The sequence below is a fragment of the Ceratotherium simum genome, chromosome 38 (assembly GCF_057802395.1).
Source record: "Ceratotherium simum simum isolate JZ-2026a chromosome 38, ASM5780239v1, whole genome shotgun sequence".
NCBI lineage: Eukaryota > Metazoa > Chordata > Mammalia > Perissodactyla > Rhinocerotidae > Ceratotherium > Ceratotherium simum.
This window is the reverse complement of record NC_141937.1, coordinates 14,361,471-14,375,192: the sequence shown is the minus strand read 5'-3', so window position 1 is coordinate 14,375,192 and position 13,722 is coordinate 14,361,471. Positions and strand designations below refer to the sequence as shown.

The 13,722-nt window shown below is 40.4% G+C and overlaps 1 protein-coding gene across 2 annotated transcripts in view; it reads right to left on the bottom strand.

Annotated features, from left to right (window-relative positions):
- Positions 1–7,948, bottom strand: part of RGS17 (regulator of G protein signaling 17) — a 107,169-nt gene extending 99,221 nt beyond the window's left edge. Inside the window, exon 1 of one of the 2 annotated variants that reach the window (XM_014795490.2) lies at positions 7,834–7,948. The gene's annotated coding sequence lies outside the window, so the exon portion shown is untranslated. The remainder of the gene's footprint in view (positions 1–7,833) is intronic. The other variant, XM_087425123.1, reaches the window with a different exon arrangement.
- Positions 7,949–13,722: the final 5,774 nt, after the last annotated feature.

Genomic DNA, 13,722 nt, shown 5'->3' with positions numbered 1-13,722 from the left:
ATCAAAATACAACATCCAGTTAGTCATGACAGTTTGTAAACTATATAGGTCATTGTATTGCTTTATAGCATGTCTATGCATTAGTGCCCTCATAAAAGATATTCTTTTTTCCTTTGCTTTTATCCAGTGAGCCTTGATCATACTAAACTCACAGGTCACAGGTAAAATGCTGTATGGTAGTGCTGAGAAGAAATAAATTGAGAAAGAAATAGGGTCAAACCTTAAATTAGCACATATGGTTACTTATTAACAGCCCAGTTAAAGGTTTAATGACAAGCAAGTTAAATATAGTGGCTGCAAGGAGGGTTTAGCTTCATTCAAGTTAATTCATTCATAATGTCAATGCCTTTCATTACCGTATTTAGGCAAGTTAACTGTCTATTCACAATATTTTGCTAGACAGCACTTGAAGTCTTTATCTTGATTTTATAAATGATATCAAATCTTCCTAGATCAGGATAAATCTAGTTGCTAGACTTAGAGATCACCCTACTGACTTCAACAAGTGGGTGTTGAAGATGGTTTTCTTTCTCCAAAATCAAATGTAATTTTTTTTTTTATCTGAAAAGAGTATTCCGGATTTCTGGTCAATTTACTATATTACAAAAAGATTATTATCAAAGAAGGAATTGCAATAATATCAGGAGAAAAATCTATACTATTTTTTTTTGCTGAGGAAGATTCACCCTGAGCTAACATCCCTTGCCAATCCTCCTCTTTTTTAGCTTGAGGAAGATTAGCACTGAGCTAACATCTATGCCAATTTCCCCCTACTTTGTAGGTGGGACACTGCCACAGCATGGCTGGTGAGTGGAGTAGGTCCGCTCCCGGGATACAAACCCACGAACCCAAGCCCAGAAGCAGAGTGCGTAGAACTTTAACTACTCGGCCACGGGGCTGGGCCCTCTATACTATTTTCATTGCATGGGAAATGTGGATGCTAAGGAAGGGTGGGGGTATCACTCTCTCTGTCTCCCTTTGCTCACCCCAACATTTTAATATACCTTGAATTATATTATGATGAGCCTTTAAGTGAGGGGAAAAAAGGCCCAGTGCACGTGTATGTTGACACTTTCTTTATTTTAATGAGGGAGAGTTGGGAGTTGGAGTGGGTTCACAAAGAGGGTTAAGCCTCTTTTGTTGTCTTTTGTTTTTCAGACATGGTGGTGGTTGTTAAATCATCTACCAGAGACCCACTTCCTGCTTTCCTTCCCTTTATCTGAGTCTCTGCTAAGCAGCTTTCATAAGGGGTAGAGACCTCTACTGTGCTTTGAGGTCAATTAGCCTAAAATTACTAAATCCTAAGGAGAACCCTGCTCGTTCCTTCCACGTTGTATTTAGTTATGACTTCTAAACTTAGAATGACCAGTGCTCACCAGATAAAAGCAAAATAAATAATAAGTTGAAGAAGCTTATACTTGTGGAAAAGGGCCATGTTTAATTAATTTTTGCATCCGGAAATCATATCACAGAGCCTGGCACATAGTAGGTGCTCAACAATGTTTATGAATGAATGAATGTTCATTTAACTGGTTGGTTGAAGATGCTGGTGGGGAAACACATGGAGAGCCACTTCCACATTAATGAGGACCCATTCGTTAAGACAACTACTGGCAAGAAATGAAAATCTCTTCAAGCACTTATCATCTGCACAATGGTTCTTGGATTTATTTTAATTATTTATCTCTAGTAGAGTATCTAACACTTGCATAGTGATTGCCAATATATGAAGCATTTTTATGGACAAAATTTCATTTAATCCTTCAACATTTTTGAGGTATGTATAGTCAGTCTTCAACTTCACAGATAATGATACCAAGGCTCAACAAGTTTAAGGCCAAATCTCTGCTTATCTGAATCCCAAAACTGGGCTCTTTCTAAAGAATTAATTCTCTGCTTTTAAAGTCTCTTTCTTCCAAGAGCAATTTTCCATATGCATTGTCACATCCTCTAAATTAAATCATATAGATTGCCACTTTTCATACAGCAGACTTTCAAATAGTTGTTGATTTTGATTAATCGAAGCCTGAAAAAGTGGAAATATTGACAGAAACAGGGTAGAGACATGGGTCGGTCTTCCTAGGACCAAAATTGACTCATAAAATCTCTAGATTAGATAGCCTTTCATAATACACCAAACAAGCCCCTACGTTTCATTAAGACTAGAAATAAATAGAGAAAGTGTTACCACCTTTCACAAAAGAGTTTTCACTGGATTTAACTCACTATGCCATTGGGAAGAACCGAGATAATTGAAGAAATGAAATAAATGCTTACCTGCTCATTTCATTTACGTTGTAATTTCCCTTGGGTTGTGTCTGTTTTATTGTAATGCCATGGCTCTTGAATTATAACCTTTGTATTTCAACAGCCAATCAGCAGTACTGTGAAAAGCCTATGACCTAACATAAGGAAGTAAATATTTGCTTTGTGAACTACATTCATTGTCTATAATAAAATTATATTTATTGACACAGAGATTTAAAAAAATCTCAAATACAAAGTTTAAGAAATTTAGAGAGATTTTAGATGTTTATTATTCAGGCTAGAATTTCAAGTATGAAGCATTTATATAATTTAATGAAAACACCCGCACATCTAGTAAATAGTAGAGCAAGAATTCAAATCCAGTTCTGTTTGAAATGAGATTTTATATTCCACCACAGCTCATTGTTTCTCCTATACGGGCCCCGCATTCATTATAAATTCCAAGTTCATTATTCTGAATTACTGAAGTTTTACTATATTTGATAAACTGGAACCAAAAATAATTATAAATTTTACACTTTTTAGGTAGTTTAATATCTAAAAACTTTAAAGATTTTCCAAGCTAAATATTTGAGCTTTGGAAACCACATTTGTCAAATAGAATTTGTCACACAGAATTTAAAAAGTCAAAATCAGGTGCTTACAAGAGCACTGAATCATGTGAAACACTACAGATACAGAACTCATTAAGGTACCAGATTAGATTCTCACCTTTTAAATATTTAAATTTCACCTACAGCTTAAAATTTGGGATAAGATATGATTCTAATCTGACATGGATTTATAATGAAATTTATTTGACTTCATTCTGATGAGAAATTTCAATGAATGCCTTGTAGGACCTCCATCTACTCCCATCTTTCCTTTCAATCTCATTTATCTCAGGAAAACTCGAAAGTTTTCTCCTACAACATCGGCAACTGGCAGAAACAATCTGTGAATATCTGGGAACTCCTCATGTACATGTAAGATGTGAGTGTGTGTGCACAGTGGCCAAAGAGAAAAAGAACAGATCCCAACTATTAAGTGATTCTGGGCTTCTAAAAGGAACCGTGAACTTTGGAAAGTCCAGACCTGGTGGCAGGTGGCAGTATGTTACAGACACCGTGGCAGCCCTAATCCTGTGGCTTATCCATCTCCAGCCTTTGGCGATGTTTGCTCCGCTCCAGCTGAGCTGGAGTCCAGTTCAGCCACAATGATCTCCGTGGTCTTTGCCACGTCCTCTTTGTCACTAGGTATTTCCTTTCTTTGTTTGCTTTTGCCTGTTTTTTAAAAATTAACATTAGCATTCAAATAAATAAGAAAAATGTACTAGAATATCAATGGAAAAATGGGCAAAAGACTTGAACAAGCCATCCTCAAAGACAAAAAAATAAATTTGCTTATAATCATATTAAAAAAGTAATCAGCATTATTAGTAGCCAAAGAAATAAAAGTTTCAAAAACATCATTTTCAGCTACCAAGTTAGCAAAGATTTTTCAAAAGATGATATTATGTTGGTGAGAAGTAAATGTTCTAAGCCTCAAGCCTAAAGGAAAAAATGCCATTCAGATATGCAGACAAAACCTAGGCATAAGGATGTACATCGGTTAAAACAGTAAAATATTGGAAATAACATAAAAATCCCAAAATAAAAAAATGGCTAAATAAATGAAGACATCCATAAGATGAATTCTTTTGCAGTCACTAAATTGTATTAAAAAATACCAATTTTAATTTCTTGGGAAACATCAACAAAGTAATGTTAATTTTTAAAAAAGCAAGTATGAAGTTCTACTACTTTAAATTGGTCCATTTAAAAATTCTTTAAAAAATGGTCCATTTATGCATAGGAAATGAACTGGTGGGAAACTGACCAGTATTTTCAATAGCGGTTCTTTAGGCATTGGGATAATTATGAGTACTCAGTATATGCTAGGCACGTGTTCAGCACTTTATATACAGTGAATTATATTTATGCTTGCAAATATCTTAGAAGGTGGGTCTTTATCCCTGTTGTATACCAGAGGAAACTGAGGCTCAGAGCAGGTAACTAACTTGACCATGGTGACAAAGCTATTAAATGAAGGAGCCAAGACACAAGTTAACATCGGCTGCCCCCAAAGCTCATGTTCATCATGTCCATGAGGGCCCACAGGTAATCTAAATGTTCTGTTTTATCCATTTTTCCTGCATTCTAGGGGACCTAAAAATAAGCATATATTGCTTTTATAATCTGGAAACAAATCATAATATAAATGTTATAGTAAAAACATGCATATTCACAAAGTGACAGTTCTAAAAATTGCTTCCTTCAAAGACGCAGGACCATGAATGTGATCTTTAGATCTTAGACGAGTGTATTGTAATGAGCATGAGCGCTCTTTTAAAAATGTAATCCCAAATCTCGGAAGACGTTTGTGAGTCCCGTCAACTCTGCAATATTTTTTCATTCAAGAAATACTTATTTAACATCCGCCTTTTGCCAGATATTGTGCTAGGCGTTTGCACAATAGCAGGAATAACAGTCTAAATGACTTTCTTTGGATATTCGGAAAGTCTTTAGGGGATAAGGGAAGACGGGACGAGATAGGGAAGGTGAGAGTATCCATCAATCTACATTGAGTCCTGGCTACCTACATTTAAGGATTGTTTTATTTTTTTAAGCTTTCCATAAAAACTTACAATATTTTTGAGGATCCAGAACACCTTCCTGGAAATGTCATGCAATTTTAAGCCTCTACAATGCATTTATGCTTATACGCTAACTGTAGTAATCAGATGAAATAAAATGCTTTTTAACATCACACAGCGTTACTGTCATCCACTGAGTGTACAGTGGTCCTTGCATTTGCCCTCTACGCAGTGCTGTATCTTCATTGTTAAGTAAGCAGAGTTGGACATTCAGAAAAAGGAATCTCAGCAGAAATGCAATTGGATGGATTCCTATCCCTCTTGGTTCCACATCTCATCGTTCATGCCCATCTTTCATTTTTCAGAAAAGCCCATGTCTTTCAGCAAACGGACTTTTAATATGAAGGCCATTATCTCTAGAACACAGGTAAATGCTTTCTTACTTTTTAGTCTATGAGTCAACCAGAATTTTTATCAATTTAGATTTAGATTTGGCTGTTATTATAAGGTCAAATGGGTAAGAATGTGTATATTTCTCCTTTTCTACAAAGCCCCTGGCCCTCGTAGTAGGAAATATTAAGAAATGTTTTATTATTATTATTATTATTATTATGCAAAAGTGTAAGAAGTCCATAGGAATGATAATGACTTAGACTTTCAACATGATGAGTTCAAATAAATTAGGACCCTGTAGGAAGATCCCTAAAAGCAAAGAGATATCTATTTGAGAAGGAAAAGCTGGATTCCTTAGAATTGGACAGCAAAGTAACTCCTTGTTAATTCCCTTCTATGGGAATTAAACACCAAGGAGTAATTGAGGAACCAGAGAAAAAAGGGTAGAAATCGGCACAACAGACACCTTATGTTATTTGCTCTGTAAATTAGGTGGTTTTCTTAACCTCTCAGACTATAAATTCAGGACAAAGGATGAGTGCCCAGGGCTCTGAGATCAGATGTCACTGTCATGGAGATTCATCTTATTTAATGTGATACCATCCAATCCGTTTGTAATAATAAACACTTGTTTTCTCATCTCCAAAAACTGTTAATAAACTACTTTCCCATGGTTTCTCTAAATATAGTTTTTAAGATTTTTAAAATAGTGAATAAATCTACTCTCCCATGAGTGTGTTAATTACTGTTTTAGTTCATGCTAACAGAAGAAGCAGCTTAATAATAGTGACTTAACTGGAGGTGATCAAAATGCTCATTCATTTGAATTAATGAGTCCGAATCACCTTTTCATTAGATATTAGTGCTATAATGTATATTTCACTGATACCTGCTATTACTACAAAAGACTTTAGAAACAAATACAATTGACTTAAAGTGTGTCACAGTTTTCAAAATTATTTAATACACATAGTGTCTAGCAGCTATGAAACCAGGAGAAAAACATTATTTTCCATTACAAGGGTAAAAACTGTTTCTCCTTTCTCCAATTAAATGATTTTCAGAAGGGTTCATCACCCGGAAAAACAGTATGTATGAAATCCGGAAATGCAGATGATAGATATCCAGTCTTATAAATGCTTATTATAAACGGGAACCAAACTCTAAGGTTTCTCTCTATTATTTGTGATAGCCATCTCATGATGGAAGTAATCTCGCTGTAAAACAACTGAAAAAAGAAAAAGAAACTATGGGAAGATTGCAAAGTTCTCTAGACAAACCTTCCAGTGACTCGCTTAAAGAAGGAAGCATTTATCAAAGGGTCAGAGAGGTTAGGAAAACTATGCCAGGAGCCAGGGTCAGTCTTGCCAGAGCGACTGAGATTGTCCCAGGTGAGCCGGTGTCCTGGGCTCTGGATGGAGGCGGAGGGCGCAGGGCGGGTCCCGCACGGCGCGCATCCTTTTGGCCAGGGGACCCCTGCTCTGTCCCCGGGAGCCCAGCGACTCCCGAGGCTGGCGCGGGCTGCCCGGGACGCACCGCCAGCAGCCTCCAGCTCGCGAGGAGCATCTCCCCATCCGCGGCTTCCGAGGCCAGCTCTGTCCCTCCGCCATCCTCAAGTCCTCCGACATTTTTCACCGAGACAGGAAGGTAGGGAGAAGAGGAAACGGCCGAGCGTCTGCACCCAGGCTCTGCCGCAGCACATGAAGAGGAGAGGAGGAGGGAGGCTATTAAACTGTGATTCTATCGATAATAAAAAGAATCATCACCCACAGCAGGGGAGTCTCGGATACACCCACCTGGGCAGCGGCTAGGGAATTGGTGGGCGTTGCTCCTCCTCGCCCCCTCGGTGGCTGTGAAATCTACCCCAAGCCAAGCACACAAGAACTCCCTTTCCTTCGACTAAGGAGAGGGCAAAGAACAAAAGAGACCCCCACCCCCTACACACACACACACACCTCAGACATTTTACCGATGCTCAAGGTATGCATTTCTGCAATCCCTTTGGCTTACACCTTCCCCACCTGAATAGTGCGTTTTCCCCAAAGGTAAAGAAAGAAAAAATACCACGCCGAGGTGATCGGTCGATTGGACACTGTCCATTTCACATTCGGTTTTCCAACAAACCACCACAAAAATCCCGCAGGACCTGGCGCCCCCGCGGGGTCTCCGCCGCCCTGGGCCCTCTGCCGGTTCCCCGAAGGCGCCCAGCTCTCCGCGGGGGACCCGACCGAGGGCTCCCCGGGCGGGCAGGACACTCGCCCGGCCCGTCGGCCGCAGCCGGAGGGCGGCGAGCGGACCGCGCCGAGGCAGCAACGCCGGACGCAACTTCCCAAACCCGCGGCGCGGCCCCCGCTCCCACCCGCGGCGCGGCAGCAGCGCCGAGCCCCCCGCGCCCGCAGCCTCCCCCGTCAGGGCACCGGCAGTTGCACTCTCCGCCCCCTCTTTCCTTCACCTCCCCCCCCCCAACCACCACCTTTAAAAAATTCATCCCTCGGTGCAAAGCAGACATTTTGATGTCATTTACTTAGCCCCGCTCGGGTTCGGAGCCAGCATCTTACCCAGCCGCCTGGAGGTGTGGGCAGCGCACCGATGGGTCCGGGGGCGCGAGGCTGGGCTGCTCGGTCCTCTAGCGGAGCCGGTTTGCTGCCATCCGCCCAACTTCAGCACCCAGCGGGCGAGGAGAGAGGGAGAGAGGCGAGGATGGAGGGGAGGGGAGAGGGGGCGGAGGGAGGGGTGGGCGGGGAGGGAGCTGGAGCCGCTCGGCAGCGCGCATGCGCCCCGCGGGCGGGCGCAGCCCCTCGCCCGGCGCGGCCGGAGGTGCCGCTTCTTCCCCGGGCGCGCGGCCGCGTGAGTCACCGCCCCGCCCGGCCCGGGCCGCCCGGCCCCCGCGCGCTGGCCGCGGCTCGGCGTCCCCGCTGCGGAGGGTCTCGGCCGGAGCTCCCGGCGCGGGCGACGCGGGTGCAGGGCTTCGCGGGAGCCTTGGAGACCTGGGAGCCTTCCTTGATTAGAGAGGCTCTGCGCCCAGGCTCCAACTTCACGTTCACCCGCAGCCCTCGTCTATTTCATCCTGTGCTTGAGGAGAATTGCTTGACACCAGAAGCATGTCTTTAAGGAACAAAACAGCGCCGCAGCAGCGGGGTCCCAGTGGAAGCAGTCCCTGTGTGGGGGTTCAAGAAAGTGTGAAGTTAAGCAAGTTTTGCTTACCCAAGGACTCGACTTTAGGAAGAGTTCTTTAGTTTATTGGCGTCCTCACCCGGGAATCTGACCCTTTGCCCTAAGAATTATTTCAGATGCTCTCTGGTCTGGGGCATATGTTCTGTCTCAGGAGTCTGGACCACTAGAGCCAGAGTTTTGAGTGAGAGAAGCCGATGGCAAGGCAGGAGTCGTGAATTATTAACAGAGGTGTGGATGCTTGGGGCCTGGAGCATCCTTCAGGGACAGCTCAGTAGCTATCAGGTCTGATAATTGTTCTATTCACAAGCGGAGCCCCGCTTGGTAGTGAAGGAGCTTTGGCTACTTAATGCAGCCTGAGCGCTAGATTGCATCTCCGATGATTAGATTGAAGTGTTTGTGAGGGTGAATTAGGGAAGCGGGTGTCTCTCTCTTCAGATGTGACATCTGTGGGAAGAGGAGTGAGTTCCTGGCAGGAAGGATTAGGCTTTTTTCTTATACCTATTGCAAACTAATTACTTGTAAATATATATGATTTCCCATTGTTTGTGTGCTCATGTATTCAAACAGTGCTGTTATTTCAGTCTCCTTTATGGAACGCGCTCTGGCCTCCCACCTCTCCACCTCTACTTGAGTTAAATGTGTCTCAGAGTTTGCTCCAGGGCCTCCTTCTCGCTGCATCACGGCTTTGAAGACTAGTGCTCTTCCAAATGTATTGCCTGGACTGGTGTTGGTCTGCAAATTGTTCCTTATCGGTCTGTAAGGAGAGAGAAGTACAGAAATTGAAAGTAAGATGTAGAAACTTTTATAGCAGTTTGCCATTGCCTTGACATCCAAGCACATTCATCAGTTGTACTTTCTGTTTTTTGATTTGTAAAGTAATTCATTTTTGTTGGATTTTATAAAAGTATTGGTCCACGACGCATTAAAAATAAAAAATAAAAGTCCTTCACCAAAAATGGTTTGAGGGGCACTGAATTCTATGTAACTCCCAGATTTATATCTTCAGTCCTCACCTCTCGCAGAGCTCTTTTATGCCCTCAACTAACTTTACAGCTCCATTTGAAGAATGATTATAATAGTTAATATTTATGGAGCAATTACGGTGTGCTGGGTACTGAGCTACATGTTTTGCATAAGTTTCTTATTTTCTCTACAAGGTAGATACTATTATTATGTTTAACTGACAACTCAGGAGCAGAACTCCAGATACCCGCCCCCTCCAAACCTGTTCCTCTTTAGACTGTTCCATCCGTTTACTCACGTCAAAAATTTAGAAGTCATCCTTGTTTTGTCTCTTCCTTTCACGCCAGCATCCAATTAATTAGCTAGCCGTGTTGTCTCCACCTCCAAAATATAGCCCCAATTCCTCCACTTCTCTCCCTCTCCATTGCTATAACGATGGTTCAAACCTCTATCGTCTCCCACCTGAACTACTACAAAAGCCACCAGTGGGGTCTCCTCCACAACCCCAAACAACACATTCTCCAAACAACTGAGTGATCTTTTAAAAACGTAACCAGATCATGTCATGCTTCTGCTTAAAACTTTCCAGTGAGTTTTCATTGCACTTTAAATACAACCCCTAATCCTTACCACAGCCTAGAAGGTTCTGTATAATCTTGTCCCAGCCCAGTTCTCTTACGCCATGTTCCCATAGACCATACCTATGTGTGCTATAGCCACATCGGCCTATTTCTGTTACTCTCTTGAGTAAGTCTAGCTTACAGTACTTGCTGTTCTTTCTGTTTGGAATCCTCTGCTCCTGGATCTTTACATAGTAGGCTCCTTAATATCCTACAGGTCTCTGCTCAAGTATCACCTCCTCAGGCTTTATCTAACCACCTGATCTAATTGGCCCCAGGGTTCTTCTCTGTTAGATCTCCTTGCTTTGATTTCTTCCAGATACTTTTCACTATCTGAATCAGCTTGCATTTGTTTACTTGTTTATTATCTCCTCATCCTCCTCTAGAATAAAGGATCTCAAGAGCTTTGCCTGCACTTTTCTCTCTGGTGCCCAGAACAAGATTTGGCACATATTGTTTACTCACTAAGTATGTAGTGAATGAGTGCATGATTGAATGAATAAATAACACACTTAGAAAAAGTATTTTTTTATTTTTTCTGATGCTTCTTCTTCTTGGATCCTCATTGCGGCCTGTCACAATTTGTTTGTTTCCCAGCAGTACACAGAGAGACAACATTGTTTCCTCTGTCCACCCTATCAGAGATGGCTCCATGTAATGGCACACATTTAAACTAGACGCCAGAGTCATGTTCCTAGAACCAACTTGAAAACAAGCATACTCAATAAAAAAATGATCCTTACTTCCATGAGCTTCCCTAAATTGTAATAATGGCTACTTGGGCAATTTTTTGCACCTAGGACAACTTGGCTATTCTGCCAATAATTTACTTGCTAAAGTCAAATGTAACCTCTTGGTGACTTTCTTTCATGCCTATAGTTTGTTGTGTAATCCTTTATGTGTTAGCCAGAATCTTCAATGATAGTGTTCTAGGAACTGGACATGTCGCCTATGATCTGAATGTTGAACAAATGGCATTAATGACCTTCACCTCATAGAGTTTGGTCACTTGCAATCTGTGTGTATATCTGGGTCTTAGGAAATATCTGCAACATCAGTGACATCAGATGATGACTAGGTCAATAATTCAATTCAATAAACTTTATTGATCAATAAAATTTATTGATGTCTACTATATGCCGGGTATTATGTCTTCAGGTTTTTTTGCAAAAATTGTAAATGTTATATAAAATTATTATATATGACTCAGAAATGGATTTCAGTTCATTTCAGCCACGGGAATGTCTTCTCTTTACACAGAATTTTGGAGCTCATTGAGCTTATCGTCATTAAACAGCTGTGTGGTAACTACAGAAAGCAGCATTTGATCCTGATCATTTCCATACTGTTATGAATGTGTTTTTCAAGTACAGAGAATCTGGATACAGCAGCAGGATTTTTGGCATAATGACTTCATAGTAAGGCAGACAGGAGATTTGCAGGCAAGATATTTGCAGACAGAAGGTATTGAAAAAGGACAGAGCATAAAAATATTTACAGTACATTTACTCATAATTAGGGGTATTTGTCATCATTAGGAGACCTGGATTCTACCTCAGTGAGTTTGATACCCTTGGAAGGTTTTTTCAGGAAGAAATTATGTAGCATCTTTACATTTCATTCTCTTTACCCACATGCTCATTTATTTAAAAGCAACTGTTTTACCTTCGAAAAGCAGAGAGAAAAGGAAGAAATTTGCTTGAATCTAAAAAACCCTGACTGCTCCATCCAGGCATACTTCTCCAGAGTGGAGCATGGAAAGATAGTTAGAATATGACTGCTTAAAATCACTTTTTCTTTACTTTTAGTAAACGGGCTTATCCTGTTTCTTGAACTGGTTTTAATCAAGCCTTAGAGACATGCTCTTCTCAGGGAACTTATTTAGATAGAAAATACTTGTGTTTCTTCATCAATATTTGAAGGAGATGAGAAAAAGAAAAGACAAGATAGTCTTTCTCCCAAATATATAAAATGAGGTATAGAGTTTTACATTTTATATGCACTTTAGTTTTTATAAATTATTAGTTATTAATGTTTCCTTAATATTTAACTTATCAGCCTTGAACTCAAAAGACACAATATTATTCTTTCAGAATAGCATTAGTGCATTTATATCTCAATGTAATTGGATGATTCCATGGAAGTAGAAATAAATACCTTTGTATGATTTCTATCATTTATGCCCAATTTTGTATAACTAAGTTCCCACAATGGCTTAACAAGATAGAGTTGGTTTTGAGTTACCCTAAATACTTTATAAAAGTACTCATTAGATGAATCCTGGATATTCACATTCTTTTTGGTTTAACAGATCTACCGTATAATGTTGGACAACATTATATGGTAGCAAATATGGAAAAATAGCAAAATGTTCATCTCACCTGGAGAACATGATGACATTCAGTTATTACAGTCAGATTCTTTGTGGATGGAGAAAAAATTCCAGAACTTAATGGTCCATATTATATTATCTTGAGATTTTTGAAGGTTTCTAGATGATAGTAGCTGGATTGTAGAATAGGTTTCTGCTTTGTCAGACCTACCTCCAGGATCTGAAGGAAGGAAGGGTGGAGAGAGGCAGTGGTTTGATTTCACAGTAGTATCTCACATCTCTGCTATGTTTTGTTTCATGGCAGAGCAAGTTCAGAGACATGTGAGGTTAATACAGATCTTTGTGTATCTGTGTGTGGAGAAGGATAGTTTGCTAAAGATGTCTAGTATCTAGAAGGGTCCAGGTGACTAATTTTTGAGTTCTATATTGAAATATGCTTAAGTTGCAAATCAGAAGAACTATATTCACATTGCAAAATTTTGTTAAAGGCTCTCTGGTTTCTTGATTTTCTGTGAACTAGTTTCATAGTATGAATGTTAAAGTAGTGTATGAAAGTCATTTATAGTCTCACCTAAGTCTTCCCATTCGAATATTAGTAGAATTTACCTAATATAGTATGATTGCCTATTCGAGTTTCATCCATCCATCCATCCATCCATCCATCCATCCATCCATCCATTCACCCATTCACTTAAGAAGCTCTTAGAGAGTGTCTGTCCTGGCATTGTGGGGAATAGGAACACAGTGGTAAATATTGTTCTTATCCTTGAGGATTTATAATCCAAGTGAGATAGGTTTTACATCCATGAAGTAACCAGAAGATATCAATGAGAACACTTGAGATAATGTAGTATTCTCTTTTCTTTCCAGGAGGTAGGCCAGAGAGTGATGAAAAAGGAAATTGTGTGTTTTATAATCAGAACTCTCAACTGCACAGCAAAGAAATTACAAATGATCAAGGTGGCCCGTTGAAGTACACACTGAGAACTTCCTTTGTATTACGTGGAACTAGTTTTGAATGTTTTTCCAGATTTGTAATAGGAATTCGAGGAAGGAGAGATTTAGAATATAACATTTGAATAGGAAGTTACTTGTTATACCGTTAGTTGACAGCCCACTTTGAAAGTATTAAGCACCTTCAATACACAGGGCGTTGTGCAAGGCTCTGTGAAGTTTGCATAGATGAATCAAAACATAACGAATAAAGTGGTGAGTGGCATACAGTCTAGAGAGATCACACTCGGCTCAGTGGTTGTAGATGACTGTGGTCCTTTGAGTCTGCAAAGAATGGAGACCTTTGCATATATATGCTGAGAGGAGTGGAAGAACATTTGGGTTGGAAATCATAAGATGGTATC